This window comes from Pristiophorus japonicus, unplaced genomic scaffold (genome assembly GCF_044704955.1).
Source record: "Pristiophorus japonicus isolate sPriJap1 unplaced genomic scaffold, sPriJap1.hap1 HAP1_SCAFFOLD_109, whole genome shotgun sequence".
Taxonomy (NCBI): Eukaryota; Metazoa; Chordata; class Chondrichthyes; family Pristiophoridae; genus Pristiophorus; species Pristiophorus japonicus.
The window spans coordinates 416,613-442,867 of NW_027250745.1; positions in this window are offsets into that span (position 1 = coordinate 416,613).

The window sequence follows — 26,255 nt, forward strand, 5'->3', positions numbered from 1 at the left end:
TTCATTAATGATGTTTTCCTGTGAAAGCACCATAAAAGTTTAAGAAAAATGATTCATCCAACATGGGTGTCGAACCCACGACCCGGAGATTAAGAGTTTTATACTCTACCGACTGAGCTAGCCAGGCACTCTGGAGTTGTAATAAAAAAGACTAAGGTCACACTAAGTTTAGCTCACAGTACTCAGCCTCAGGGAGTTCTTCTTTGCAGAACAATTGGCTACGAGTGACAGAATACGAACCTTCACACAACCATGGCTGCTGTTCGAATATTAGAGAGATTCGTAGAGGGTAATGATTGGGAAGCCTGAGTCGAGCAGCTCGATCAGTACTTTGTGGCCAACGAGCTGGAAGGAGACACTAACGTGGCCAAGCACAGGGCGGTTCTCATCACCATCTGTGGGCCTAAAATATACAGCCTCATCAAGTATGTGCTCACACCGACAAAACCAACGGAGAGGGAATATTTTGAGTTGTGCACACTGTTTGGGACTACCTCAAGCCGAAGGAGAGTATCCTCATGGCCAGATATTGTTTTTACACGCACCATCGCTCCGGGGACCAGGACCTGGCGGATTATGTCACCGACCTGAGACACCTCGTGGGACCTTGCGATTTTGGAGCTGCGTTGGGGCAAATGCTGTGGGACTTTTACGTGCTGGGCATCAGCCACGAGGGCATTCTTCGAAAGCTGCTGGCTGCTGAAACCCTAGACCTGAGCAGATCCATCGCGATCGCCCAGGCATGCATGGCCACGGTCGAGAACACCAAATAGATACCTTCTCAACATCGAAGCTCACCGGCAAGTACTGTGCATAAAATGATGTCGCTAGCAGGCCGAACTGCTTATGGCAGGGCCAAAACGTCTGTGGCTGCAATACCTGTGATGACTCAGAGTGAGCCATCGGGGATGAATGTGAATCTATCAGCACCGTGTTCGTGCTGCGGGGGTGATCATCGTGCCCATCAATGTTGATTCAAGCACTACGTGTGCAAAGGCTGCACAACGATGACGTACCTCCAGTGAATGTGCAAACGTGCTGTGACATACCACGTGGCAGAGGATGATCGATCCGGCATGGATCATGCAGCACAGGCAACTCAACCCGAGGAACAAGGACTCCCAGGTGCCGGTGGGGATGTTGCATTTTATCAGGGAGGCTTTGAGGGTGTGCCCGAAACGTTTCCTCTGCCTGTAAAATCCTGACCCTTGCAGTACAGACTTACACGAGGCACATGCTGAAGTCAAGGTCACTCTGGACCTGCACCTTTATTTCACAGCTCTCAAGTGCCACACTTGCCTGAGACCTGCCTTTATATACCTCTGTGGAACAGATATGCAGTGTCTCCTGCAAGTGCACCCCTGGTGGTAAAGTACGCTTGTGGTTACAGGTCATATCTAGTTACAGTCATGTACAGCATGGTAAGGTACAGTTATATACAGTAGTGTGAGATACATGACATAGCCCTCCCCCAAAGTCTTATTTTCTTTATAGGTTCAGTCTCTCAGGTGGTCTACGCTGTCGCGTGGAGCGTCTTAGTTGTGGTTCAGTTGTTTGCCTTGGTGCCTGTTTTTCATTCGGTGTGATTGCTGGTATCTCGCCTGGGCTGTCTGTTGAGACTGCCCTTTTCTCAGGTTGTTCCCTCTGTCTGTCCACCAGGTGTGGTGTGAGTTCCACTTTGTAGTTTGCCTCTGGTTCTGCAGTGTCATCAGATAATCTACATTTTACTTGGTCTACATGCTTCCGGCAGGCTTGGCCTTTGTCCATTTGTACCACAGTAGCCTCTTCCTTCCTTATCTATTACTGTCCCTGCAAACCATTTGGGAACCCGGCCATTGTTTAGCACAAACACTTTGTCCCCTATCTCATTCCACCTCCCCCTCGAATTTCGGTCATGGTACTCCGTTAGCTTTCGGCGCTTTGCCTCAACAATTTCATGCATGTCTGGGAGGATTAAAGGGAGTCTCGTCTTTAAGGTTCGTTTCATCAATAGTTGCGCGGGGGACCCCCAGTCAACGAATGCGGACGAGGTCTGTATGTCAGCAGCAGTCGCGACAGGCGGCTCTGCAGCATGGGACCTTGGATTTTTAGCATCCCTTGTTTCACGATTTGCACTGCTCGCTCCGCCTGTCTATTGGAGGCCGGCTTGAACGGTGCCGGACAGACGCCTCTCTACCTCGCAAGTGCATAACTACTCGGCTGCCCCACATCAGGCAGTCTGCCTGTAGTGATACTTCATGCATGCGCCTATGGAAAGGTTTGATCTCCTCGGAGGAGGCATCACGAGCCTCTGCCCAGTCACCAGTTAAAACACATCTTTTGACTAAGGATAACGTGGGGTCGCTGCTCGTCCAAGCTCTGATTTGGTGAGCCGTCATAGGTGAACCTGTGGATTCAAAGGCATTAATTGCCGTGACCATCTCACAGTCCTGTTCGTCGGACCCTTCCGTGGTCGCCAGGGATAGCCTGCTAAGCGTGTTGGCACAGTTGTCTGTGCCTGGTCTGTGACTTATTGTATAGTCGTAAGACGCTAGCATGAGTGCCCACCGCTGAATGCGCGCCGAGGCATTGGCGTTTATTGCCTTGCACTCGGATAGCAGGGATGTGAGGGGTTTGTGGTCAGTTTCTCACGCGAAACTGGGCCCGAAAAGGTATTGGTGCATCTTTTTGACACGAGCGCCTCCTTCTCAACCATACAGTACCCGCGCTCCGCCCGCGAAAGTGAACTGGAGGCATAAGCTATGGGTTGTAATTTACGCGCATCATTGACATGTTATAAAACGCACCCGACCCCATACACTGACGCATCACATGTGAGAACTAGCTTTTTACCTGGATCAAGGAAAACCAAAACACTGTTCGAACATAGAAGGTTGCATGCCTTATTGAAGGCGCGTCCTGGGTGTCCCCCCAAAACCAATCGCACCCCTTCCTGAGTAGCACATGTAGAGGCTCCAGCAGCGTGGTTAAGTTCTGCATAAAGTTCCCAAAGTAATTGAGTAGCCCGAGAAAGGCGCACAGTTCTGAGAATTGCTTCTGTTTTGGATTCTGTTGGGCGGATTCCATCAGCGGCAATCCTTCTGCCCAAAAATTCAAATTCGGACGCGAGAAACAGACACTTGGATTTCTTAACTCTTAGGCCTATCCGAACCAATCGACTTAGTACTTCCTCCAAATTGCAGAGATGGGAGTCGGTGTCCCTGCCCGTGATAAGTATGTCGTCTTGAAATAGAACCGTCCCCGGGATGGACTTGAGCAGACTCTCCATGTTGCGCTGGAATATAGCAGCTGCCGACCTGATGCCGAATGGGCATCGATTGTACGTGAAAAGGCTTCGATGTGTGTTGATGGTGGTGAGCAGCTTAGTCTCTTTGGTCAGCTCTTGCGTCATATACGCAGATGTGAGATCTAGTTTCAAGAAAAGTTTTCCTCCAGCCAATGTGGCAAATAGATCCTCCGCTCTGGGTAGCGGGTACTCGTCCTGTCGGGAGACTCTGTTTATGGTAGATTATAATCCCCACAGATTCGTACGGATCCATCAGGCTTCATGACGGGGACGATGGGACTTGCCCAGTCGCTAAATTCCACGGGTGAGACAATGCCTTCCCGAAGAAGCCGGTCCAGTTCGTGTTCAATCTTTTCCCTCATCACATAAGGCACAGCTCTTGCCTTGTGATGGACCGGTCTGGCATCCTGTGTGACGCAGATTTTAACTTTCGCCCCTTTGAAGGCTGAAAGAGATGTTCAAAACGATTTGGAACTGTTGAGCAGGAGGTCCGTTCCTCTGACGGCATGCTGTGCACATCATCCCATTTCCATTTTAGTTTTGCCAGACAGCTTCTTCCCAACAATGCTGGGAGATCTCCGGGGACATTCCACACGGAAATCGGTTCACTGTCCCTTTGTGTGTGATAGAGAGCATGGCGCTGCCAAGGACTGGGATGATTTATTTGGTATAGGTCCTTAGTTTGGTGTCGACCCTTTTGAGTTTTGGTCTGTCGCTTTTGTGCGGCCACAGCTGTTCAAATTGTTGGATGCTCATGAGGGATTGACTTGCTCCTGTGTCCAGTTCCATGTTGACGGGTATCCCGCAGACCAGCACCCTCATCATTATTGGAGGCGTCTTGTTGTAAGAACAGTGGACATTGATCGTGTTGACCCGCTGTACCTCGGTGTCCCGGGCACTGTCCCCACCTTCTTCTGGTCCGCTTTCCGACCCTTCTGATTCGTATACCAGCCGAGCTGCTGTTTTTTTGCACGTGAGCCAGATGTCCTGTATAGTTGCAGTTTCTGCAAACAGCATGCTGAAATCGACACCCCCTTGTTGAGTGCCTTCCCCCACATCTCCAACACAAACCGCTTCCATTGTTTCCGAAGGATGAGCTGCTTCTGGCTGATCTCTCTTGAGCTCCTCTCAGTCTGTAGTTGATTGCTCGCATTGTGGGTTGATGAGGTGTGAAAGGACGTCCATGTGGCCCTTGATGGCTTCTGGCGCCACTGCCTGCTGTTGAAGGCCTGCTCTCCTGCCTTTGTCAGAGTGTGGGGGTAGCGGCTTGTTTCACGCTGTGAACCCCTTGTTCCGATTTTTCGTTAGTTGTCGTATCCGCAGTGTAGATCAACCTTATTTCTTCTTCTCCTTCCAATAATGTCTGTGCGATCAGTGCTGCTGCCTTTAGGGTCAAGTTCTTGGTCTCTATAAGCTTTCGGAATATGCCTGCTTGGCCTATTCCTTCAATAAAAAAGTCTCGCAGTAGTTCTCTCCTTAGTTCATTGGAGAACTCACATAAACTCGCAAACGTCCGAAGTTCCGCCACGAAGTCGGGTATGCTCTGGCCCACACAGCGTCTGTAGTTGTAGAACCTGTGTCTGGCCATGTGTCGGCTGCTCGCTGGCTTCAGGTGGTCTCTCACCAGTGTGCTCAACTCCTCAAACGACTTGCTTGCTGGTTTCTCGGGTGCCAGCAGGTCCTTCGTAAGGCGTATGTTTTCGAGACACAGCTGGTCAAGAGATGGGCTCTTCACTTGTCTGCCTTATTGTCGCCCAACCAGTTTTGGATACAAAGCTTTGCTGGAGCCTTTCTATAAAGTCCTCCCAATTGTCTCCGGCATTATATTTCTCATCTGAGCCGTTGGTAGCCATTCTATGGATTCCGTGATCCCGTAACTCGTCGCCACTGTAAAGTCCTCACCCTGCTGTACAGACTTACACGAGGCACATGCTGAAGTCAACGTCACTCTGGACCTGCACCTTTATTTCACAGCTCTTGAGTGCCACACTTGCCTGAGACATGCCTTTACATACCTGTGTGGAACAGATATGCAGTGTCTCCTGCAAGTGCACCCCTGGTGGTAAAGTATGCTTGTGGTTACAGGTCATATCTATTTACAGTCATGTATAGCATGGTAAGGTACAGTTATATACAGTAGTGTGAAATAAATGACACTGCTCACCTGGGGCTCGCTTACCGTGTCGGAGTTCTGTGTCGAGTGCTTGCTTGGTGAGTCTCGTGTCGGGCATGTGGACAATGTGGCCCGCCCAGCGGAGCTGGTCGAGTGAGGTCAGTGCTTCAATGCTGGGGATGTTGGCCTGAGCGAGAACACTGATGTTGGCGCGTCTGTCCACCCAGGGGATTTGCAGGATCTTGCGGAGACTGCCCTGGTGGTATTTCTCCACTGATTTGAGATGTCTGCTGTATATAGTCCATGTCTCGCAGCCATACTGCGGAGCAGGTATCTCCACCGCCCTGCAGACCATAAGCCTGGTGCCAGAATTGAGGTCCTGGTCATCAAACACTCTCCTCCTCAGGTGATCGAATGATGTGCTGGCACACTGGAGGCGGTGTTGGACCTCGTCATCGATGTCTGCCCTTGCTGATAGTAGGTTCCCGAGGCGTGGAAAATGATCCACGCTGTCGAAGGCCACACTTACAGCCTTCATAAATGTAGCACCCCCATTATATTCTCTGAAAACAAGTTCCTGAATTCTCGGCTATCTGTGTAGGTTTAGAGCTGTTGTTTTATCCCAAGATAGATTCTATCACAGTGTTTCCGTAGTGTAGTCGTTATCACATTCGCCTCACACACGAAAGGTCCCCGGTCTGAAACCGGGCGGAAAGATCTTGAAAACTTGAAAATGGGACGAATGGCTGACTCCTGTTCCTAACTCTTACGTTCTTCTGACCTCTTGACCTTTCACAGGAGAACAATCTCTCCTCTGACCATGCATGAGAACGCTCCAGAAAATATTTCCCCCCGAGGTGCTTTCGCGTGTGAGGCGAACGTGTTAACCGTTACACTGCGGAAACATCTCCACTTTCAGCACCAGATTACCAAAATTAAACCCAATGAGATCGGGATAAAAGTTCCTCACATGCTCAGGGCAAAATATCTGATTGCCGGTCAATAAAAGAATGAACAAACTTAGCACCATGTCAGACGGAAATGTTAAGCGAGCAGGTGGACTGCTGAATCGTACTTTTAAGGAGTTGGTGGTGACAAAACAAATGGGTTCCGCTTAATGATTAAACATAAGAAATGTCAGAAGTGGGACCTAAACCGACATTTCTAGAGGAGACAGTGACCTGAACACAGCACCTGAGACCGCACGGCCATCCTGACTATTCAGTGCTGCATGTGACTATCTGCAGGTTGATTTTGAACTTTTGTGTCCTGTCACATGAAATAAATGAGGGGTGCATGCGTATGTCCGCCTGGCACCGGGGAAACAGTGAGACAGAGCTTGGAGCAAGGGTCTGGTTATTGCCAAACAGCAAAGGAAATATTAATTCTGGAAGAAAAATATCCAAGAGTACAGTGACCCCGAAGTGATTTGAACACACAACCCTTTGAACTGGAGTCAGACACACTACCGTTGCACCATGAGACCTACACAGTGACTTGGAGATGTTCGTCTATATGAAGATTCTGCAATACAAGGGTCTTTAAAATTCCCGCCCATTCTCACCAGGTGTCACAAGCAGCGCTCACCTGACAGGCACCGTATGATTTCATCTTAAACTTTTCTCTTGCTTTCACGGGAAACCATCATTAATTAACCCCTCACCTTCTGTTGCACAATCAAACAAATGCTAACTCAGGAACAGTCCATACTTCAATCATTTTTCCTGTGCTTTGCATCTTACCTCGAAAACCATATCCCATTTTACACACTGTATTTTAGCTTTCTGGTTCAAAGTCTTCAGAGATCTGGGGCCATATTTATCAAATTTAGCAGCACCGGTTATTCCTATCGTGCACACAAAATGTAATCAGTTGTGAAGATACAATCCCACTCTGCATATTTGCAGATTCAACCCAATAGGATTTCAAATAAAGTGAAAGAATTTTACACTGAAAAGATTTGCAAGTGTTACTTGTGTTTGTGTCTTCAATTAAAATTTGTGGCGTCTGACCGCCGTTCATGCAACTGCTGAATAAGAAAGGAGGGTTTGACGTTGACCAGACTCCACTGCCCCTGATATATGTCAACTCATCCTTTGTTTTCAGTGGTTTCTCGTCCTTTGATGGGCTGCAGTGTAACGGATATTACGTTGGCCTCACACGCAAAAGGTTCCTGGTGGATCCATTTTCTCTCAATCAAAGTTATCCATTTATTGAAGTGAAATAAAGAGCAATTAATAAATAAGGGAGCCCTTTTGCCAGGAGAATAAATAGCAAATAAAAACAGCAAATGCTCGAAATCTCAGCAGGTCAGGCAGCATTTGCCGGGAGACTAAACTCGCCTCCGATTGTTCATCCACAGAAAGGTTAAGCATAATGTTTCTGCCCGGGATTGAACCAGGCACATTTTGCGTGCAAAGCAAACGTGATAAACACAGCACAAGTTTCAACAGCAAGTTTCAACATCTGGGGCGGAGCCAACAGGGGCCTGGCTGCAATGAGCGATAAAAACCTGCGTTGGGCAGAATCCCGTCGAGCTCAGTCGATAGAGTATGAGACTTTTAATCTCAGGTTCGTGGGTCCGAGCCCCACTTTGGGTGATTACATTTCTTTTAATTTAATGCAGCTTTCATGGAAACACATCATTAATTAACCCACAATCTTCTCTTGCACAATGAAAGAAATGCTAACTGAAGGAACTCCAAAATTCAAGTCTGTGAGATTCCAAATCATGATTTCAATCATCACTAATCCACCCACAACATTTGATATACGTCAAGGATTCCACATTTGCCAAACCCGGCTTGCTGAGTCGATAGAGCATGAGACTCTTAATCTCAGAGTCGTGGGTTCCATCCCCACGTTGCGCGAATAAGTTTTGTTAAATTTTTATGTTGCTTTCACGGGAAAACATCATTAATTAACTGATCAATTGGAGAGGCTGGGTCCGTTTCCTTTGGAACAGAGTATTTGTCCTCCAGGATCGATAGTTTCCTTGCTGAATCACAATAACAACACCCAATATCTCCCTCTGGATGTTCGGGGGTCTCTCGTACACTCCCAGTCGTGTGATCGCCCCTTTTCTGTTCTCCAATTGAATCCATATGGCCTCGTTCAACAATCTGTCTATCTCCACCTTAAATATATTCAATGACCCAGCCTCCACAGCTCTCTGGGGCAGAGAGCTCCAAAGATTCACCACCCTCTGAGAGAAGAAATTCCACCTCATCTCCGTTTTAAATGGGCGACCCTTAAACGGTCAGGGAATAAGGGGTTATGGGGATCAGCCATGATCGTATTGAATGGTGGAGCAGGTTCGAGGGACCATGTGGCCTACGCCTGCTCCGACTTCTTATGTTCTTATGATCCCTTATTCTGAAACTGTGCCCCCAAGTTCTAGATTCCCCCACAAGGGGAAACATAGAAACATAGAAAATAGGTGCAGTAGTAGGCCCTTCGGCCCTTCGAGCCTGCACTGCCATTCACTATGATCATAGCTGATCATTCCCTCAGTACCCCTTTCCTGCTTTCTCTCCATACCCCTTGATCCTTTTAGCCATAAGGGACATATCTAAATCCTTTTTGAATGTGTGGGTTAATTCCCCTGAAAGTAACATAAAAGTTTAAGGAAAATAATTCATGCAAGGTGGGGCTCGAACGCATGACCTTAAAATTAAAAATCTCATGCTCCACAGATTGAACTAACCAGGCTTGCCCACATCTACTTCTTCAATGATGACCCCCAGGATGTTGATGTGTATTAGTCAAAGGAACATAAGAAATAGGAGCAGGAGTCGGCCATTCAGCCCGTCGAGCCTGCTCCACAATTTAATAAGATCATGGCTGATCCGATCATGGACTCAGCTCCACTTCCCCGCCCGCTGCCCATAACCCCTTAACCCCTTATTGTTTAAGAAACTGTCTATTTCTGTCCTAAATATATTCAATTTCCCAGCTTCCACAGCTCTCTGGGACAGTGAATTCCACAGATTTACAACCCTCTGAGAGAAGAAATTCCTCCTCATCTCAGTTTTAAATGGGCGACCCCTTATTCTAAGTTCATGCCACTAGTTCTAGTCTCCCCCATCGGTGGAAACATCCTCTCTGCATCCACTTTTAGTGAAAATAAATTCACATAGACTCTGGTAAGGTAAGAGAGATAACTTTATTGCTAACAGAGCTCTGGGAGAGGAGTTGAGATCCAGCGATCTCCCCGAGTGCCTTGTGCTGCGGGGTTATAAGCAGTTTAGGAGGGGGCGGAATACAATCATTTAAATTAATTTACATACAGCCAAACAATCCATATGGCAACGCAATTCATTTACATTCAACTTTTTAGTGTTAGTGAAACCTGATAGCATGGTGCGAGTTTGGAACTCTTCCTCTTTATCTTATTTTGTGTTTCGTTATTCTGTTGCAAAGCTTTCGATGAAACAGTGGCCTGCACCTGGCCAGGAGTCACTTGTTGCTGCAGAGTTCATATCAGGGACAGCAGATAGGCTTCTTGGTACAAAGTTCATTTCGTGGTGGCTTACCCCATCATGCTTTGCTATGTCTGAAAATCCACTCCAACACCCTCGTTCTATTCTCGTAAAACCAGCTCCTTAAGTATCGGCCAGCTGTGTAGGTTAAATCTCTGGTTATATTACTAAGATTACTTTAACCGCAACGTTTCTGTAGTGTAGCGGTTATCACATTCATCTCACATGCGAAAAGTTCCTGGTTCAAGCCCAGGTGGAAACATTATTTTGGAGGCTATTTTTGCTGCAAATATATTGAACAAAAGTCGCCCAAGGTTTCTTGTTGCATGAGCAGTGAATATTTTAAACCAGTCTCCTAAACACAGAGTGTATAAAGTCAGATAGGGAAGAAAACTTCATCAATGATTCAAGCTCCTTAAATGATTAACATAAGAACATACGAAATAGGAACAGTAGTCGGCCATTCGGCCTCTCAATCTTCCATTCAATAAGATCATGGCTGATCTGACCATGGACTCTGAGTTAAGGGACTCGGGGGCCTGTTCTCTCAACCCTGAGAAGGTTCACGTTCTACAGTCCAGCCTCCAAAAGGCGCCACTCTATGTACAGTACTTGCCGGGTTTGAGACCTGAGGAGGAGTCATCCGCCGAGAGCCACAGGTCGAGGTCATGAATGTTTGGCTCACGGAGATGGCATTCTGCAGATTGACTGTGGTATCCGCTGACAGTAGCTTAAGAAGGAGGCCCTCGGCCGATTCCGATGACAAAGATATCCCGCAGTGATTCGGTGAGGTGGTCACCAAAATCCCACGGTGCTTCCAGCCTCCTGAGATCTGAAGCATATTTCGTGATCTTCTGGCCTTCGGGCAGTCGGTGTGTATAAAACCGGTGTCTGGCTGTGAGGATGCTCTCTTTGGGCTTGAGTTGCTCTTGGATCAGTGTTACAAGCACCTCGTACGTCTTGGTCATTATCATCGCTGGTGCCAGCAAGTCCCTGACGAGGCCATGGACGGTGGGCCCACAACTGGTTAGCAGGATAGCTCTGCAATTATCAGCCAGTGTGGCCGGGTTGTCACCTGCCAGATCGTTTGCTGTGAATTAATGGTCGAACCTCTCCACAAAGGCTTCCCAATCATCACCATCGGCGAACTGCTGCAACGTAGCAAGGTTAGCCATTTTCGTGTGAAGTTCCGTAATCTCATCGCCAATTGTTCTACACTCAGATGCTCTGATGATGACACCACGAGACAATGTGTCATGCTTGAACTGTAGTGACCTTAGTCCTTTATTGATAACCACAGAGTGAGGATCACACCTGGTGGTCTGCCTTTTGTACTAGGCCAGGCACACGTGGACAGGTAAGCTACAAGTCTCCCACTGAAGTGCCCTCTGGTGCACAACTTCTAATAGTACAAGCAATAACCATGTAGGACACATGACAAGTGTCACTGTGGAACTGTTTCTCTCACTCAAATTTCGACACACGACCGTGGGCACCACGAGGTCTAGGTAGGTAGCCATTGACATTCAGGTTCATATATAAATATATATAAATATATCGACATGTATCGTAACTGTTCCCTGGTGGTCAAGGAGTTAAGATCCAGCGCACTAACCTGGTTTCAATCCTCGATTAGTTCATCGCATAAAAATAATTGAGGTCTGTGAGACGATTAATAATTGCTGTAATCACCATGAATACCAATACTTTCTATGATAGACCGAGCTTACAGACTATCTTGCTTTTCCTGCCCTTTGCCAGGCACGTGTTCGGGGATTAATTTTGTAAACTGAGTGCGTTCGCTGATCGCGGGGAGATGGTCGGAGCCGCTGTGGCCCCACTGTGAGTAATTGACCACGGTGGCTGGGTGATTGGTGACATTTCTGTAAAGGGCAGCGGAGGAGAAGAATTGAGAACTTTCAGTGTGGGACAGAAGTTGTTTAAGGTGAGCCAACACATTCCCGATCAGCACAGAGGGAGCTCACTGGTCATTGTTCTTTTGGATATTGTTCTTCCAGAATTAATATTTCCTTTGCTGTGTCGTAATAACCAAATCCTTGCTCCAAGGCCTGTGTCACTGTTTCCCCCGTGTCAGGCAGAGATACGCCTGCTGCCCTCATTTATTTCATGTGACAGGACACAAAAGTTCAAAATCAACCTGCAGGTGGCCACACATAGCACTGAATAGTCAGGATGGCCGAGCGGTCTAAAGTGCTGTGTTCAAGTCACTGTCTTCTCTGGAGATGTGGGTTTATGTCCCATTTCTTACATTTAATCATTAAGCGAAACCCATTTGTTTTGTCACCACCAACTCCTTAAAAGTGCGATTCAGCAGTCCACCTGCTCGCTGAACATTTCCGTCTGACCTGGTGCTGAAGTTTGTTCCGTCTTTTGTAGACCATCAATCATATATTTTGCTCTGAGCATGTGAGGAACTTTTATCCCGATCTCATTGGGTTTAATTTTGGTAATCTGGTGCTGAAAGTGGAGAAGTTTCGCAGTGTAACGGTTAACACGTTCGCCTCACACGCGAATGCACCTCGCGGGAAAATATTTTCTCGAGCTTTCTCATGCATGTTCAGAGGAGAGTTTGTTCTTCTGTGAAAGGTCAAGAGATCATAAGAATGTAAGAGTTAGGAACAGGAATCAGGTATTCGGACCATTTTCAAGTTTTCAAGATATTTCCGCCCGGTTTCGGACCGGGGACCTTTCATGTGTGAAGCGAATGTGATAACGACTACACTACGGAAACACTGTGGTCGAATCTATCTGAGGATAAAACCACAGTTCGAAAGTACACAGCTAGCCGAGAATTCAGGAACTTGTTTTAAGAGAACGGAATAAGGGTGCTATATTTAGGAAGGTTGTAAGTGCCTTTTCCACGCCTCGGGAACCTTTTCCACGCCTCGCGAACCTACTATCAGCAAGGGCAGACATCGATGACGAGGTCCAACACCGCCTCCAGTGTGCCAGCACAGCCTTCGATCCCGTGAGGAGGAGAGTGTTTGAAGACCAGGACCTCAAATCTGGCACCATGCTTATGGTCTGCAGGGCGGTGGTGATACCTGCCCCGCGGTATGGCTCCGAGACATGGGCTATTTCCAGCAGACATCTCAAATCACTGGAGAAATACCACCAGGGCTGTCACCGCAAGATCCTGCAAATCCCCTGGGAGGACAGACGCACCAACATCTGTGTTCTCGCTCAGGCTAACATCCCCAGCATTGAAGCACTGATCAAACTTGTCAAGCTCCGCTGGGCGGGCCACATTGTCCACATGCCCAACATGAGACTCCCTAAGCAAGCGCTCTACTCAGAACTCCGACATGTAAGCGAGCCACAGGTGGGCAGAGGAAACGTTTCGGGCACACCCTCAAAGCCTCCCTGATAAAATACAACAGCCCCACCTGCACCTGGGAGTCCTTGTACCTTGGGTTGAGTTGCCTGTGCTGCATGATCCGTGCCGAATCGATCATCCTCAGCCACGTGGTATGTCACAGCACGTTTGCACATTCACTGGAGGTACCCCATCGTTGTGCAGGCTTTGCAAACGTAGTGCTTGAAACGACATTGATGGGCACGAGGATTACCCCCGCAGCACCCACCCGGTGCTAATTGATTCACATTCACCCCCGATGGCGCACTCTGAGTCATCACAGGTGTTGCAGCCACAGACGTATAGACCCTGCCATATGAAGTTCGGCCTGCTAGCGACATCATTTTATGCACAGTACTTGCCGGTGAGCTTCGATGTTGAGAAGATATCTGTTTGGTGTTATCGTCCGTGACCATGCATGCCTGGGCGATCGCGATGGCCCTGCTCAGGTCTAGGGTTTCAGCAGCCAGCAGCTTTCGAAGAATGATCTCGTGGCTGATGCCCAGCACGTAACAGTCTCACAGCATTTGCCCCAACGCAGCTCCAAAAGAGCAAGGTCCCGCGTGGTGTCTCATGTCGGTGACATAATCCGCCAGGTCCTGATCCCGGAGCGATGGTGCATGTAAAAACGATATCTGACCACGAGGATACTCTCTTTCGGCTTGAGGTAGTCCCAAACCAGTGTGCACAACTCTGAATATTCCTTCTCCGTTGGTTTTGTCGGTGTGAGCAGATTCTTGATGAGTCTGTATATTTTAGTCCCACAGAAAGTGAGGAGAACCGCCCTGTGCTTGGCCACGTTAGTGTCTCCTTCCAGCTCGTTGGCCACAAAGTACTGTTCGAGCTGCTCAACAAAGGCTTCCCAATCATCACCCTCTATGGATCTCTCTAATATTCCAACAGCAGCCATGGTTGTGTGAAGGTTCGTATTCTGTTACTCGTCGCCAATTTTTGTGTATCGAATAACTCCCCGAGGCTGAGTACTGTGAGCTAAACTTAGTGTGACTTTAGTCTTCTTTATTACAACTCCAGAGTGCCTGAACAACATGGTAGCCAACCTTTCATACTGGCCCTGCACGTGTGGGCAGATGACAATTAGGACTCCAAAAGTCGCGCCCTCTACTGGCAAGTATTACAGAGTTACATACTTCACATAATTGTTATCGTTAAGAAGTTATAATTCCAATGAATGCCTGAATTATCCGAAATGAGCCTGGTTTGTAGGACAAGGCTACATATCAGGAAGGAGTGTAGTTAGATGACAAGGGAAGTGGTTTTCTGATTATAAGTTTGGAGAATAAAAAGATTAAAGCTGGAAACACTGAGCAGGTCAGGCAGCATCTGTGGAGAGAGAAACAGAGTTAACGTTTCAGGTTAATGACCTTCCATCAGAAGTTGGGTACTTATGTTAGGTCATACTATTAAAAGTTTCAATTGTCACGTAGCAGGGATAAGGAAAATATATAAAATGTGGCATTTGGAACAGATATTTTAGAATCCGATTAATGTTTGATCAATTTGTGCACTGAGCTGGGAACTGGAACGTGTTTGAGTTCTTCGGCGAACATTCGCAAGGTTTGGGTGTAAGTTGTAGTGATGTTGGGGAGGGCATAAAACATGAAATTAGGGGTGCGTGCAATAAAGGTGCAGCAGTTATAATGGGTGACTTTAATATGCACATAGATTGGGTTAACCAAACTGGAAGCACTACGGTAGAGGAGGATTTCCTGGAGTGCATAAGGGATGGTTTTTTAGACCAATTTGTCGAGAAACCAACTGAGGGGGAGGCCATCTTAGACTGGGTGTTGTGCAATGAGAGAGGATTAATTAGCAATCTCGTTGTTCGAGGCCCCTTGGGGAAGAGTGACCATAATATGGTGGAATTATGCATTAGGATGGAGAATGAAACAGTTAATTCAGAGACCATGGTCCAGAACTTAAAGAAGGGTAACTTTGAAGGTATGAGGCGTGAATTGGCTAGGATAGATTGGCGAATGATACTGAAGGGGTTGACTGTGGATGTGCAATGGCAGACATTTAGAGACCGCATGGATGAACTACAACAATTGTACATTCCTGTCTGTCGTAAAAATAAAAAAGGGAAGGTGGCTCAACCGTGGCTATCAAGGGAAATCAGGGATAGCATTAAAGCCAAGGAAGTGGCATACAAATTGGCCAGAAATAGCAGAGAACCCGGGGACTGGGAGAAATTTAGAACTCAGCAGAGGTGGACAAAGGGTTTGATTTGGGCAGGGAAAATGGAGTACGAGAAGAAGCTTGCAGGGAACATTAAGGCGGTTTGCAAAAGTTTCTATAGATATGTAAAGAGAAAAAGGTTAGTAAAGACAAACGTAGGTCCCCTGCAGTCAGAATCAGGGGAAGTCATAACGGGGAACAAAGAAATGGCGGACCAATTGAACAAGTACTTTGGTTCGGTATTCACTGAGGAGGACACAAACAACCTTCCGGATATAAAAGGGGTTGGAGGGTCTAGTAAGGAGGAGAAACTGAGGGAAATCCTTATTAGTCGGGAAATTGTGTTGGGGAAATTGATGGGATTGAAGGCCGATAAATCCCCAGGGCCTGATGGACTGCATCCCAGAGTACTTAAGGAGGTGGCCTTGGAAATAGTGGATGCATTGACAGTCATTTTCCAACATTCCATTGACTCTGGATCAGTTCCTAAGGAGTGGATGGTAGCCAATGTAACCCCACTTTTTAAAAAAGGAGGGAGAGAGAAAGCAGGGAATTACAGACCGGTCAGCCTGACATCGGTAGTGGGAAAAATGATGGAATCAATTATTAAGGATGTGATCGCAGTGCATTTGGAAAGAGGTAATATGATAGGTCAAAGTCAGCATGGATTTGTGAAAGGGAAATCATGCTTGACAAATCTTCTGGAATTTTTTGAGGATGTTTCCAGCAGAGTGGACAAGGGAGAACCAGTCGATGTGGTATATTTGGACTTTCAGAAGGCTTTCGACAAGGTCCCACACAAGAGATTAATGTGCAAAGTTAAAGCACATGGGATTGGGGGTAGTGTGCTGACATGATTGAGAACTGGTTGTCAGACAGGAAGCAAAGAGTAGGAGTAAATGGGGACTTTTCAGAATGGCAGGCAGTGACTAGTGGGGTACCGCAAGGTTCTGTGCTGGGGCCCCAGCTGTTTACACTGTACATTAATGATTTAGACGAGGGGATTAAATGTAGTATCTCCAAATTTGCGGATGACAGTAAGTTGGGTGGCAGTGTGAGTTGCAAGGAGGATTCTATGAGGCTGCAGAGCGACTTGGATAGGTTAGGTGAGTGGGCAAATGCATGGCAGATGAAGTATAATGTGGATAAATGTGAGGTTATCCACTTTGGTGGTAAAAACAGAGAGACAGACTATTATCTGAATGGTGACAGATTAGGAAAAGGAGAGGTGCAACGAGACCTGGGTGTCATGGTACATCAGTCATTGAAGGTTGGCATGCAGGTACAGCAGGCGGTTAAGAAAGCAAATGGCATGTTGGCCTTCATAGCGAGGGGATTTGAGTACAAGGGCAGGGAGGTGTTGCTACAATTGTACAGGGCCTTGCTGAGGCCACACCTGGAGTATTGTGTGCAGTTTTGGTCTCCTAACCTGAGGAAGGACATTCTTGCTATTGAGGGAGTGCAGCGAAGGTTCACCAGACTGATTCCCGTGATGGCGCGACTGACCTATCAAGAAAGACTGGATCAACTGGGCTTGTATTCACTGGAGTTCAGAAGAATGAGAGGGGAACTCATAGAAACGTTTAAAATTCTGACGGGGTTAGACAGGTTAGATGCAGGAAGAATGTTTCCAATGTTGGGGAAGTCCAGAACCAGGGGAAACAGTCTAAGGATAAGGGGGAAACCATTTAGGACTGAGATGAGGAGGAATTTCTTCACCCAGAGAGTGGTGAACCTGTGGAATTCTCGACCACAGAAAGTTGTTGAGGCCAATTCACTAAATATATTCAAAAAGGAGTTAGATGAAGTCCTTACTACTAGGGGAATCAAGGGGTATGGTGAGAAAGCAGGAATGGGGTACTGAAGTTGCATGTTCAGCCATGAACTCATTGAATGGCGGTGCAGGCTAGAAGGGCCGAATGGCCTACTCCTGAACGTATTTTCTATGTTTCTATGTTTCTAAGTACTGTTGTTAAGTGTATGTTTAATTGTTGTCTGCTTAATAACTCTGACATTTAATGTTGCGGACCTTATTATAGTACTGCGTGTTTTGCTGCTCTGCTTGGAGCACCGATCCCTTCAATCTGTCGCTTACAGGGACAGTTGGATTCACCGTTTCTTTGTTTGGTGAAATTTCAAAGATTGAAAGCGGCGCACATCAACCTGGTCACCTACTCACTAACTGCTACACGCTGCTCCCGTGAGATGGAAGCCCAGTTGCTGTTTCAAGTTTGATTGCAGGTCCAAGCAGAACTCATTCATAGAAAGTCCAAGTCCCTGAGATATCTGATTCTTTGCACCGAACTCCTTCGCAAAGTGTTGCGGTTCGTGTGGGGTGATTTGTGCACATATCTCCCCACACGACAACACTTCAAACATAACTCAACGGCTGGAAAGCGCTTTGGGGCGTCATGAGTTCCGGAAAGATGTTGAAGAAGTGCAAGTCCTTCTTTGCAAATGTTCGATGCAATTTCAAAATTCGTGGGTAAACTGAGAGCTTGTCTGGGATTTGAACCCGGGACCTCTCGCAAATTTCAAGTAACAACCCCAAAGCGAAAATCATACCCCTAGACCAACGAGCCAGCTACTTGACAAATGTAGAGCTCAGGTGTAAATATTATTGAAGCAATTTTCGTGTGTTGCTATTCTTGATCGGAGGATAACATGGGACAGAATCAGTGACTTTGCTTTTTCGACCTGTCTTCTGAAGCACGGCACGGTCCCACTCCGACAGTCAATGAGCTGTTGGGACGTTAGTGTATCCAGGCTGCGGGTGGTCAACAGGCGCCTGGCTGCAATGAACGATAAAATCCAGCGTGAAACAGAAGCCTGGCGTGCTCAGTCGGTAGAACATGAGACTATTAATTGCAGGTTCGTGGGATTGAGCCCCATGTTGGGCGATTGCATTTATTTTAATTTAATGTTGCTTTCATGGAAAATCATCATCAATTAACCCGCAATCTTCTTTTCCACAATTAAAGAAATGCTAACTGTAGGAACTCCATAATTGAATCATTTCTTCTGTGCTCTGCAATTGAACTCTGAAACCATAAACCATTTTACACACTGTGCTTTCGGGGTCTGGGTCAAAATGATCATTGCTGGTAACAACAATCGGAGACTGTGGAAACATTGAGACTGACTTTAGAGAAAGCGTCTGGTTATTGTGAAACACTAAAGAAAATAGCAATTCTGGAAGAATAACATCGAAACGAAATGTGAGCTGACACCCAGAAAGAAGTGTAAAGGCAGAAGGTTAAATGCTGCATCCCTTCTACAAAACATTCCTTTCAGAAACATTTCAATGACCGAAACGGCACAAAACAAAATGAGGGGTTCTGGTCAGTCTGGGACAGGGGAGGGTGAGGGGGTTCTGGGTCAGTCTGGGACAGGGGAGGGTGAGGGGAGGTCTGAGTCAGTCTGGGACAGGGGAGGGTGAGGGAATTCTGAGTCAGTCTGGGACAGGGTTGGGTGAAGGCAGGTCTGGGTCAGTCTAGTACAGGGGAGAGTGAGGGGGGTTCTGAGTCAGTCTGGGACAGGGCAGGGTGAGGGAAGGTCTGGGACAGGGGAGGGTGAGGGGAGGCCTGAGTCAGTCTGGGACAGGGGAGGGTGAGGGAGTCCTGGTCAGTCTGGGACAAGGGAGGGTGAGGGTGTTCTAGGTCAGTCAGGGACAGGGGAGGGCGAGGGGTGTCTGGGTCAACCTAGGTCAGGGGAGGGTGAGGGCTTCTGGGTCAGTCTGGGACAGGGGAGGGTGAGGAGGGTTCTGGTTCAGTCTGGGACAGGGGAGGGTGAGGGGAGATCTGGGACAGGGGAGGGTGAGGGGGTTCGGGGTTAGTCTGGGACAGGGGAGCGTGTGGGGGTTCTGGATCTGTCTGGGACAGGGGAGGGTGAGCGGAGGTCTGGGACAGGGGAGGGTGAGGGGCTTCTGGGTCAGTCTGAGACAGGGGAGGGTGAGGGGAAGTCTAGGTCAATCTGGGACAGGTAAGGGTGAGGTGTTCTGAGTCAGCCTAGGACAGTGGAGGGTGAGGGGGGTTCAGAGTCAGTCTGGGAGGGGGAGGGTGAGGGGGTTCTTGGTCAGTCTGGGATAGTGGAGTGTGAGGGGGTTCTGAGTGAGTCTGGGACATGGGAGGGTGAGGGGGTTCTGGGTCAGTCTTGGACAGGTGAGGGTGAGGCGGTTATGGATCAGTCTGGGACAGGGGAGGGTGAGGGTGTTCTGGGTTATCCTGGGACAGGCGAGGTTAAGGGTTTCTTGGTCATTCTGGGACAGGGTAAGGTGAGGGGGATTCTGTGTCAGCCTGGGACATGGGGGGGGTGAGGGTGTTCTAGGTCAGTCTGGGGCAGGGGAGGATGAGGGGGTTCTGGGTTAGTCTGGGGCAGGGGTGTGTGAGGGGAGGTCTGAGTCAGTCTAGGACAGGGGAGGGTGAGTGGGGTTCTGAGTCAGTCTGGGACAGGGGAGTGTGAGGGTGTTTCTGAGTCAGTCTGGGACAGGGGAGGGTGAGCGGAGGTCTGGTACAAGGGAGGGTGAGGGGTTTCTGGGTGAGTCTGGGACAGGGGAGGGTGAGGGGAAGTCTGGGTCAATCTGGGACAGGGGAGGGTGAGGGGTTCTGGGTCAGTCTGGGACAGGGGAGGGTGAGGGGGTTCTGGGTCAGTCTGGGACAGGGGAGGGTGAGGGGGTTCTAGGTCTGTCTGTGACAGGGTAGAGTGAGGGGGTTCTGGGTTAGTTTGGGACAGGGGAGGGTGATGGGTTCTGGGTCAATCTGGGACAGGGGAGGGTGAGGGGAGGTCTGAGTCAGTCTGGGACAGGGGAGGGTGAGGGGATTCTGAGTCAGTCTGGGACAGGGGAGGGTGAGGGGAGGTCTGGGTCAGTCTGGTAGAGGGGAGAGTAAGGGGGGTTCTGAGTCAGTCTGGGACAGGGCAGGGTGAGGGAAGGTCTGGGACAGGGGAGGATGAGGGGAGGCCTGAGTCAGTCTGGGACAGGGGAGGGTGAGGGAGTCCTGGTCAGTCTGGGACAGGGGAGGGTGAGGGTGTTCTAGGTCCGTCAGGGACAGGGGAGGGCGAAGGGGGTCTGGGTCAACCTAGGATAGGGATGTGTGAGGGCTTCTGGGTCAGTCTGGGACAGGGGAGGGTGAGGGTAGGTCTGCGTCAGTTTGGGACAGGGGAGGGTGAGGAGGGTTCTGGGACAGTCTGGGACAGGGGAGGGTGAGCGGAGGTCTGGGACAGGGGAGGGTGAGGGGGTTCTGGGTCAGTCTGGGACAGGGGAGGGTGAGGGGAAGTCTAGGTCAGTCTGGGACAGGGAAGGGTGAGGGGTTCTGAGTCAGCCTAGGACAGTGGAGGGTGAGGGGGGTTCTGAGTCAGTCTGGGACAGTGGAGGGTGAGGGGTTTCTGAGTGAGTCTGGGACTGGGGAGGGTGAGGGGGTTCTGGGTCAGTCTTGGAAAGGGGAGGGTGAGGGGGATCTGGATCAGTCTGGGACAGGGGAGGGTGTGGGGATTCTGGGTTAGCCTGGGACAGGGGAGGTTAAGGGGTTCTGGGTCATTCTGGGACAGGGTAAGGTGAGTGGGGTTCTGGGTCAGTCTGGGACATGGGAGGGTGAGGGTGTTCTAGGACAGTCTGGAGTAGGGGAGGGTGAGGGGGTTCTGGGTTAGTTGGGACAGGTGTGGGTGAGGGGAGGTCTGAGTCTGTCTAGGACAGGTGAGGGTGAGGGGGGTTCTGAGTCAGTCTGGGACAGGGGAGTGTGAGGGGGTTTCTGAGTCAATCTGGGACAGAGGAGGGTGAGGGGTTTCTTGGTCAGTCTAGGACAGGGGAGGGTGAAGGGAGTTCTGGGTCAGTCTTGGACAGGGGAAGGTGAGGAGTTTCCGGGTCAGTCTGGGACAGGGGAGGGTGAGGGGCGTTCTGGTTCATTCCGAGACAGGGGAGGGTGAGGGGGTTCTGGGTCAGTCTGGGACAGGGGAGGGTGAGGGGAGGTCTGGGTCAGTCTGGGATAGGGGAGGGTGAGGGGGGTTCTGGGTCAGTCAGGGACAGGGGAGGGCGAGGGGTGTCTGGGTCAACCTAGGTCAGGGGAGGGTGAGGGCTTCTGGGTCAGTCTGGGTCAGGTTAGGGTGAGGGGTTTCTCGGTCAGTCAGGGACAGGGGAGGGCGAGGGGAGTCTGGGTCAACCTGGGACAGGGGATGGTGAGGGCTTCTGGGTCAGTCTAGGACAGGAGAGTGTGAGGGGGTTCTTGGGCAGTCTGGGACAGGGGTGGGTGAGGGCAGGTCTGCGTCAGTCTGGGACAGGGGAGGATGAGGAGGTATCTGGGTCAGTCTGGGACAGGGGAGGGTGAGGAGAGGTCTGGGACAGGGGAGGGTGAGGGGGTTCTGGGTCAGTCTGGGACAGGGGAGGGTGAGGGGAGTCTGGGTCATTCTGGGACAGGGGAGGGTGAGCGGAGGTCTGGGACAGGGGAGGGTGAGTGGGTTCTGGGTCAGTCTGGGACAGGGGAGGGTGAGGGGAGTCTGGGTCATTCTGGGACAGGGGAGGGTGAGCGGAGGTCTGGGACAGGGGAGGGTGAGTGGGTTCTGGGTCAGTCTTGGACAGGTGAGGATGAGGCGGTTATGGATCAGTCTGGGACAGGGGAGGGTGAGGGTGTTCTGGGTTATCCTGGGACAGGCGAGGTTAAGGGGTTCTTGGTCATTCTGGGACAGGGTAAGGTGAGGGGGATTCTGGGTCAGTCTGGGACATGGGGGGTGAGGGTGTTCTAGGTCAGTCTAGGACAGGGGAGGGTGAGTGGGGTTCTGAGTCAGTCTGGGACAGGGGAGTGTGAGGGTGTTTCTGAGTCAGTCTGGGACAGGGGAGGGTGAGGGGAGGTCTGGGTCAGTCTGGTAGAGGGGAGAGTAAGGGGGGTTCTGAGTCAGTCTGGGACAGGGCAGGGTGAGGGAAGGTCTGGGACAGGGGAGGATGAGGGGAGGTCTGAGTCAGTCTTGGACAGGGGAGGGTGAGGGAGTCCTGGTCAGTCTGGGACAGGGGAGGGTGAGGGTGTTCTACGTCAGTCAGGGGCAGGGGAGGGCGAGGGGGGTCTGGGTCAACCTAGGATAGGGATGGGTGAGGGCTTCTGGGTCAGTCTGGGACAGGGGAGGGTGAGGGTAGGTCTGCGTCACTTTGGGACAGGGGAGGGTGAGGAGGGTTCTGGGTCAGTCTGGGACAGGGGAGGGTGAGGGGAGATCTGGGACAGGGGAGGGTGAGGGGGTTCGGGGTTAGTCTGGGACAGGGGAGGGTCTGGGGGTACTGGATCAGTCTGGGACAGGGCTGGGTGAGCGGAGGTCTGGGACAGGGGAGGGTGAGGGGGTTCTGGGTCAGTCTGGGACAGGGGAGGGTGAGGGGAAGTCTAGGTCAGTCTGGGACAGGGAAGGGTGAGGGGTTCTGAGTCAGCCTAGGACAGTGGAGGGTGAGGGGGGTTCTGATTCAGTCTGGGAGGGGGAGGGTGAGGGGGTTCTTGGTCAGTCTGGGACAGTGGAGGGTGAGGGGTTTCTGAGTGAGTCTGGGACAGGGGAGGGTGAGGGGGTTCTGGGTCAGTCTTGGAAAGGGGAGGGTGAGGGGGATCTGGATCAGTCTGGGACAGGGGAGGGTGAGGGGATTCTGGGTTAGCCTGGGACAGGGGAGATTAAGGCGTTCTGGGTCATTCTGGGACAGGGTAAGGTGAGGGGGGTTCTGGGTCAGTCTGGGACATGGGAGGGTGAGGGTGTTCTAGGTCAATCTGGGGTAGGGGAGGTTGAGGGCGTTCTGGGTTAGTTGGGACAGGTGTGGGTAAGGGGAGGTCTGAGTCTGTCTAGGACAGGTGAGGGTGAGGGTGGTTCTGAGTCAGTCTGGGACAGGGGAGTGTGAGGGGGTTTCTGAGTCAATCTGGGACAGGGGAGGGTGAGCGGTTTCTGGGTCAGTCTAGGACAGGGGAGGGTGAGGGGAGTTCTGGGTCAGTCTTGGACAGGGGAAGGTGAGGAGTTTCCGGGTCAGTCTGGGACAGGGGAGGGTGAGGGGGGTTCTGGTTCAGTCCGAGACAGGGCAGGGTGAGGGGGTTCTGGGTCAGTCTGTGACAGGGGAGGGTGAGGGGAGGTCTGGGTCAGTCTGGGATTGGGGAGGGTGATGGGGGTTCTGGGTCAGTCTGGGTCAGGGGAGGGTGAGTGGAGGTCTGGGTTAGTCTGGGACACTGGAGGGTGAGGAGTGGGGTCTGGGACAGGGGAGGGTGAGGGGATCTGGGTCAGTCTGGGACAGGGGAGGGTGAGGCGTGGGGTCTGGGACAGGGGAGGGTGAGGGGGTCCTGGGTCAGTCGGGGACAGGGGAGGGTGAGGGGTGGGGTCTGGGATAGGGGAGGGTGAGGGTGTTCTGGGTCAGTCTTTAACAGGGGAGTGTGAGGGGAGGTCTGGGACAGGGGAGATTGAGGGGAGGTCTCGGTCAGTCTGGGACAGGGGGGGGTGAGGAGGGTTCTGGGACAGTCTGGTACAGGGGAGCGTGATTGGACGTCTGGGACAGGGGAGGGTGAGGAGTGTTCTGGGTCAGCCTGGTACAGGGGAGGGTGAGGGGGGGGTGGTCTGGGTCAGTGTGAGACACGGGAGGGTGAGGGTTTCTGGGTCAGACTGGGACAGGGGAGGGTGAGCGGAGGTCTGGTACAGGGGAGGGTGAGGGGGTTCTGGGTCAGTCAGGGAGAGGGGAGGGTGAGGGGAGGTCTGGGTCAATCAGGGACAGGGAAGTGTGAGGGGTTCTGGTCAGTCTGGGACAGGGGAGGGTGAGGGGGTTCTGGGTCAGTCTGGGACAGGGGAGGGTGAAGGGAGGTCTGGGTCAGTCAGAGACAGGGGAGGGTGAGGGTTTTCTGGGTCAGTCTAGGACAGGGAAGGGTGAGGGGAGTTCTGGGTCAGTCTTGCACAGGGGAAGGTGAGGAGTTTCCGGGTCAGTCTGGGACAGGGGAGGGTGAGGGGGGTTCTGGTTCAGTGCGAGACAGGGGAAGGTGAGGGGGTTCTGGGTCAGTCTGGGACAGGGGAGGGTGAGGGGAGGTCTGGGTCAGTCTGGGATTGGGGAGGGTGAGGGGGGTTCTGGGTCAGTCTGGGACAGGGGAGGGTGAGTGGAGGTCTGGGTTAGTCTGGGACACTGGAGGGTGAGGAGTGGGGTCTGGGACAGAGGAGGGTGAGGGGATCTCGGTCAGTCTGGGACAGGGGAGGGTGAGGCGTGGGGTCTGGGACAGGGGAGGGTGAGGGGGTCCTGGGTCAGTCGGGGACAGGGGAGGGTGAGGGGTGGGGTCTGGGATAGGGGAGGGTGAGGGTGTTCTGGGTCAGTCTTTAACAGGGGAGTGTGAGGGGAGGTCTGGGACAGGGGAGGATGCGGGGAGGTCTGGGTCAGTCTGGGACAGGGGAGGGTGAGGAAGGTTCTGGGTCAGCCTGGGACAGGGGAGGGTGATGGGAGGTCTGCGACAGGGGAGGGTGAGGGGGTTCTGCGTCAGTCAGGGAGAGGGGAGGGTGAGGGGAGGTCTGGGTCAATCTGGGACAGGGAAGTGTGAGGGGTTCTGGTCAGTGTGGGACAGGGGAGGGTGAGGGGGTTCTGGGTCAGTCTGGGACAGGGGAGGGTGAGGGGAGGTCTGAGTCAGTCTGGGACAGGGGAGGGTGAGGGAATTCTGAGTCAGTCTGGGACAGGGTTGGGTGAGGGCAGGTCTGGGACAGTCCAGTACAGGGGAGAGTGAGGGGGGTTCTGAGTCAGTCTGGGACAGGGCAGGGTGAGGAAGATCTGGGACAGGGGAGGATGAGGGGTGGCCTGAGTCAGTCTGGGACAGGGGAGGGTGAGGGAGTCCTGGTCAGTCTGGGACAAGGGAGGGTGAGGGTGTTCTAGGTCAGTCAGGGACAGGGGAGGGCGAGGGGTGTCAGGGTCAACCTAGGTCAGGGGAGGGTGAGGACTTCTGGGTCAGTCTGGGACAGGGGAGGGTGAGGAGGGTTCTGGGTCAGTCTGGGACAGGGGAGGGTGAGGGGAGATCTGGGACAGGGGAGGGTGAGGGGGTTCGGGGTTAGTCTGGGACAGGGGAGCGTGTGGGGGTTCTGGATCAGTCTGGGACAGGGGAGGGTGAGCGGAGGTCTGGGACAGGGGAGGGTGAGGGGCTTCTGGGTCAGTCTGAGACAGGGGAGGGTGAGGGGAAATCTAGGTCAGTCTGGGACAGGTAAGGGTGAGGTGTTCTGAGTCAGCCTAGGACAGTGGATGGTGAGGGGGGTTCAGAGTCAGTCTGGGAGGGGGAGGGTGAGGGGGTTCTGGGTCAGTCTTGGACAGGTGTGGGTGAGGCGGTTATGGATCAGTCTGGGACAGGGGAGGGTGAGGGTGTTCTGGGTTATCCTGGGACAGGCGAGGTTAAGGGTTTCTTGTTCATTCTGGGACAGGGTAGGGTGAGGGGGATTCTGTGTCAGTCTGGGACATGGGGGGGGTGAGGGTGTTCTAGGTCAGTCTGAGGCAGGGGAGGATGAGGGGGTTCTGAGTCAGTCTGGGACAGGGGAGTGTGAGGGTGTTTCTGAGTCAGTCTGGGACAGGGGAGGGTGAGCGGAGGTCTGGTACAGGGGAGGGTGAGGGGTTTCTGGGTCAGTCAGGGACAGGGGAGGGTGAGGGGAAGTCTGGGTCAATCTGGGACAGGGGAGGGTGAGGGGTTCTGGGTCAGTCTGGGACAGGGGAGGGTGAGGGGGTTCTGGGTCAGTCTGGGACAGGGGAGGGTGAGGGGGTTCTAGGTCTGTCTGTGACAGGGTAGAGTGAGGGGGTTCTGGGTTAGTTTGGGACAGGGGAGGGTGATGGGTTCTGGGTCAGTCTGGGACAGGGGA